This window comes from Pistacia vera, unplaced genomic scaffold (genome assembly GCF_008641045.1).
Source record: "Pistacia vera cultivar Batoury unplaced genomic scaffold, PisVer_v2 Contig300, whole genome shotgun sequence".
NCBI classification, from domain to species: domain Eukaryota; kingdom Viridiplantae; phylum Streptophyta; class Magnoliopsida; order Sapindales; family Anacardiaceae; genus Pistacia; species Pistacia vera.
This window is the reverse complement of record NW_022196114.1, coordinates 830671-836670: the sequence shown is the minus strand read 5'-3', so window position 1 is coordinate 836670 and position 6000 is coordinate 830671.

Genomic DNA, 6000 nt, shown 5'->3' with positions numbered 1-6000 from the left:
CTTCCATAATCTTAAATAACCATTTACACTGAATCATTCTTTGGTCTTTAGGTTTAGGAACAAGGGACTAGGTCCCATTTACCTTTAAGGATTCCATTTTCTCTATCATTGCTTGCCACCATTTGTCTTTGTCCTTTGAATTCATAGCTTCTGCATATGTCTCAAGCTCTGTCCTTTATACTTTAGTTCCTACCATGAGAGCTGTATAGATCAATTCTGCATATGAGTACCTCGCTGGAGGCCTAATCTCTCTTCTTGTCCTATCCCTAGCTAACTGGTATTCTTGCAGTTCATTAAGCGGGGGATATTGTGCCTCCCCTGCTCCACCTTCTTCTTGATCTGGTGCATCATGTGTTGTTTCTTCTTCTGGTGTAGGTCCAGTTTCTGGCTAAGTACCCTCTGGTTGCATGCTGGTAGCCTCCACCTCAATTGGTGTGACTTCTGTTTGGCTTGGTTGCGGTTCACTATTGCTTAAGGAATCTGCATCATTGTTAGTAGATTTGCATAGGAAGTCCCCCTCATTAACTATCACATCCCTACTTACAATGATCTTTACCCCTAGGGTCTCTTTGTCCCACAACATATAGCCTTTAGTACCTTCTTGGTATCCTAAGAATACACACTTTATAGATCTAGACTCTAGTTTACCATCACTTGTGTGTGCATATGCAGCACACCCAAACACCCTAAGATGACTCAGACTCAGGTCCCTCCCTGATCATTTAGCTTTTGGACATTTGAATTCTATGGAGCTATTGGGACTTCTATTTATTAGGTAAGCAACGGTTGTTAAGATTTCTCCTCAGAAAGTTTTTGGGAGGCCTGAGGTGAACAAGAGGCACTTGACTTTTTTTAAAAGAGGTCTGTTCATCCTCTCAGCAACCCTATTTTGCTGAGGGGTTTTTCTAACTGTTATGTGCCTCAATATACCCTGATCTTTGCAGTAATTATCAAATTTAGTATTACAAAACTCCAATCCATTATCTGTTCTTAAAGCCTTCGCTCTTCTATCAACCTGATTCTTTACTAGTGTTTTTCTAGGTTTTAAACTTAGTCAAAGCCTCATCTTTGGACTTCAATTGGTAGACCCATACCTTTCTACTAAGGTCATCTACTATAGAGAGAAAGTACTTATTCCCTCCATGGGACCTAACTCTCTCGGGTCCCCAAAGGTCAACATGAAGGTAGTCTAAACAGTTTGAGGATAGGTGTGTGCCTTTAGTGAAACTACCCTTATGTTACTTGCCTAATACACATGTTTCACAGAAATCCAGTGAGCTGATCCTGTCCTTACCAAACAAACCCTATTGGCTAAGGATATCCATACCCTTTTGACTCATATGCCTAGTCTCAAATGCCACTTGTCAGTTACACTACGGTTGGAAGAGACCAAGGCATTATTTCTCTTCTCAGGGTGATAACTCCCATACAGTAAGTATAACCCATTTTTCTTCAGCCCCCTTAATACTATGTGATTATTTTTAAACACATTAATGCACCTCCTTTCAGCTTTATAGCTACACCCTGATTCATCTAAGGTACCTAAAGATATTAGGTTTCTTTTTAATTTAGGGATGTACCTTACATTAGACAACACTATCAGTTTTCCATTTTCCAATCTTAGGATTATATTTCCTATTCCTAATACTTTACAAGTATTGTTATTCCCCATGAACATTGTTTCCTGTTCACCATTCCTAAAGTCTTGAAACAACTCTCTGTTAGGGCTCATGTGAAATGAATATCCTGAGTCTAACACCCAATCTTGGATTTGATTAGTCCTAAACACAGTAAATACTTCTGGGTTAGTAAAACTATCCTCTGCACAGGCTACATTACTTTCATTATTCCCTGACTTTTCTTTCTAATCCAGTCGTAGCAATTTCTTTTTAAATGACCTGCCTTATTACAGTGGAAACACTTTTTGGTTTCCCCTTTCTTATTAGTACCTTTTCCTTTCTTCTTATTTTTTGACCCTGTATTTCGTTGCATGCCATTAGAAGAATGTCCTGGTTCTATTTTACCCTTTATGAATAAATTGTTTCCATTTCTTTTCTGAACCTTCAACTCTAATTCCCTAGCTTTTAGTCCTGCTATGATTAGATCTACACTAGGGATAGTACCAGAGTATTGTAAGGCATTCTTGACTACCTGGTAGTCTTTAGTAAATGATTTTAAAAGGATCATGGCCAGGCTTGTGTCTCCTATTTCTTGGTCAGTTCCTTTCAAGATTATAGTCATTTTCAAGAATTCATCTAGGTTGTCTTCTATAGACTTATTATTATCAATTCTATAAGAAAATAGGGCACCTTTTAAGAAAGCAAGATTAGGTACAGTTTGTAGAGCATAGCTTACCCCATAATGCGAGAGGAGTCTCTAGTCCATCCACTTTCCTCAGAACGTTATTAGCCAGATTAATCATAATCAAGTTGTAAGCCTCCTCATCAATTTCTGCCTTCTTCTTTAGCTTATCCTCCGCCCACTTCTCAGTGTTCTTTTCTAGTGCAATCCCTATTTTATTGTGTGACAGTAGGGCCTTCATCTTCTTTTCCCAAGAATTGAAGTCAATCTTTCCATCGTACTGGGAGATTTCCATGCGAGTTGAACTCATGATGCTAGAACTCAAAATTGCTTTTGATTCTTGAGAATTAAAGGTTTGTTGGTGATCTATAGACTTTTAAGAACCATAGAACCCAACAACTCTGAAAACCCTCAAATTTTTCGAAACCATAGAAATCAAAATTTTATAGATTAGGGATCCTAGAGTCACGACAGGCCTTAATGTAACCTGCTGTAATACCACTATTGTAAAAACACACACAAAACCTAACAATGCAAACAGATCAAGCAACCACACAAAGAATCAACATTGCACTTTTACCGTGGTTCACCTTTCCAAAAATTAGAAAGACTACATCCACATTGAGCTTCGGAAACAAGAGAAGCTCACTGCACTATCAAGAATCAATATTACAGATTGCAAACTTCAGATCACTCAATTCAAGAATGAAACCCTAAATCAAACCCAACTTGTAACTAATAACCTAGAGAAGCAAATTTGAGATTCCTTAGCCCTTGAGAGACAAAACCCCTCACAAAATGACTAATCCTAATCACTCAAACACCAGTTACAAAGGTCCTGATTTAAGAATCAAAGAAACCCTAGCAAAACTATTTTTTCTTTCTAAACAGAATTGACTATCGCTCAGAAACGACGACTCGTCTACTTAAATATCGTTGACCAGGTCTGGAGAGAATTGTAGCCATTGGATCTCAGAACAAGTGATGGCCTTGATTTATTTTAGGCACAACTTGAAACAACAGCGTATTACTAATTCTGTATTACGACACCATTTCAGTCTTCACATTTACAAAAACAATCAGAAATAAAAAGAAAATTGAAGTGAAAATCACTTCAAAAATCTTTTTGCCTAAGAAAATTGAACTTTAATCCCTTCACTTTTGAGGCTTTACTAGTCTTATACATCAGCTAACTATCTTCTAGTCTAGTCTTTAGTGAGAAGAAACACTTTACCATCACCTGAAAAGTGTGCAACTAATATTGCACTTTATAAACAATCAATATAACTTGGATGAACAGTTTGGTCTTCCGATAAATAAATAAATAAATAAATGAATATATATATTAAAACTTCTCTATAGTGATACTCTATATATATGAATAATCTTTATATAGTCATAAAAAGAATAAATTCCACATTGTAATAAGTTATAATATTTCTAATTCTCGTCTTAAGAAAGTTGACTCTACATAGTAATAATTATCTGTGTGTGTATATATATATGTGTGTATATATATATGTGTGTATATATATATATATATATATAGATATATACGACCCTAACTAGGTATTACGAGTATATATATATGTAATATTATAATATTGATATATACTATATACCAAGCAGGCCTCGACGAGTATAGAGATATGACATACTGTATATAGATAAGAGGGCAGAGAATATAGAGATATAGGATAGACATATGCATACTAGATACAGAGTGAGAGTAGGATATATCGAGTCTGATATTAGATATACATATGAGATAGAGAAATAGGGAAGCTATATAGAGACATAGATTTTTTGAGCTATATACAGATGGAGAGACATAGGGAGAGAAATGAGTAGAGTAGGACGAGACCCCGAGATTTAACACTGGATTCTGAATACCCCCCCCCCGCATAAGAGAGATAGTAGATTACTCTCATACTACACCTTGCTATTTTTTTATACTCCCCTAACTCATTATCTCATATCTCTTTACTGTATTTTCACCCCCACTATCATCTCCCTTTCCCCCTCCCCCCTACCACGCCAACCTTCAGCAGCTATCTAGATATTGTGTGTTTGTTATATTAAATGTTTAAGATGAAATAAAATATTTATTTAAAGTTTTTTGGGACAATGTTTATGCTTTAGAGTTTTTACACATTTTTTAACTTCTGAGCACGTAATAACTCGCTCTATGGTATTCACTTCTTGTGAAGACAATATTATCTTCAGCTTTTCAAGTATGTTTAGAGCTTCTTGCACAAAACTTTTATATTTCCTTCTGTATCAGGATTACTTTCTTTCTTCTTCTTGTCTAATTGTAGCAATGACTACTAAAATAATTAATTGAAATAACACATATTATTAAAACGTGAATTATAAAATAAAAATCAAATTAGAATTTTTGTAACTACACCTCTATTAAGTTATAACCTTCTTATAGTAATAAATTAGTTTGATCATGTCATTACGACTATAGAGAGGTTTTATTGTATATATATGCTATGCTGCAAATTCATGGAGCATGATCTATGTCACTTGTCTTGTGACTATGCAAATGCAGCATGAGCTCTCTCCACGTGCTATGTGGCTAAGCATCTGTCCAGGTCCCATGTCACATCCAAAAGGGGTTACTTCATTCGTAAGGCGCCCATAAGTTGCTATAATGGTAAGGTGGGGCTGAGCTATCATCCAGGTCGCATGTCATTTCATAAGAGGGCTACTTCACTAGTAAGTCCCTAATAAGGGTGGTTTGTCAAGCCAATGTTGGAGTAGATGCCCTAGAGCCAATCAATTATTGTAGAATTGACTCTTTGTAATAATGTTCATTAATCAATAATAAAAGGCATTTTATTCTATATCGCGTAAATCATTATTATTGCAATATGTATTGATATATGTCCTTAGAATGGTAGAACCGTGACGAGGGTATCAAGTGTTTCAAATCTTGATAGTGAGAACCCTATGAGCACATATGGTGGCCATTCTAGAAACGTTCGTAGCCCCAGTATTATTCTGAAGTAAGGGCACAGATAATATGGTAAGGCTATCATAGTGTTGTCCGACCCTGTCGAAAGGCAGTGACTTATCTCACTTGTCAAAGTTGTTTGGTGACAACCTGGTGCAACACATGGGTGCTTGCTGTGGGCGGATACACCGCAGCAAGTTCACTGGACTGACCCACCAGAGGATTCCATATGGATGGTAACCCCAGTGTCGATGGAACAAATCCTCTAACGAATGGTGGTACATGTGATCCTTAGACTTGAGATCACCGGAGTGCCTTGTGCACCGATTGGTGTAGTTTGACACTAGCCTAACGCAGTTCTTTTCAGAGCTGTCAATACGGTGGTGATTGGCTGCATCAAGGAGTGTATCAAGACTATGGTGGATCGACAGAGGATTCATCACTCCCGGGTACGGGAGAAGTTATCTCACTACGCAATTCAGTATATGGCAATGACACTAAAACTGTGGCCACAGTGGGATTGAGTTGTTGCTCTATCCGGATTATAATACAGGTCATTGGTCTAGAAACTAAATATATAATATCAAGAGTAACCGAAGGTTGACACTATTTCTATGCCTTCGTCTCGTCGAGATAACATATGATAAAATGATTGAATTGTACGGTAACCATATTGTTGACAGGTAGCTACTTTGCTGAATATGAATCTATCGGGTAGCCATGATGCTTTGCTAGGG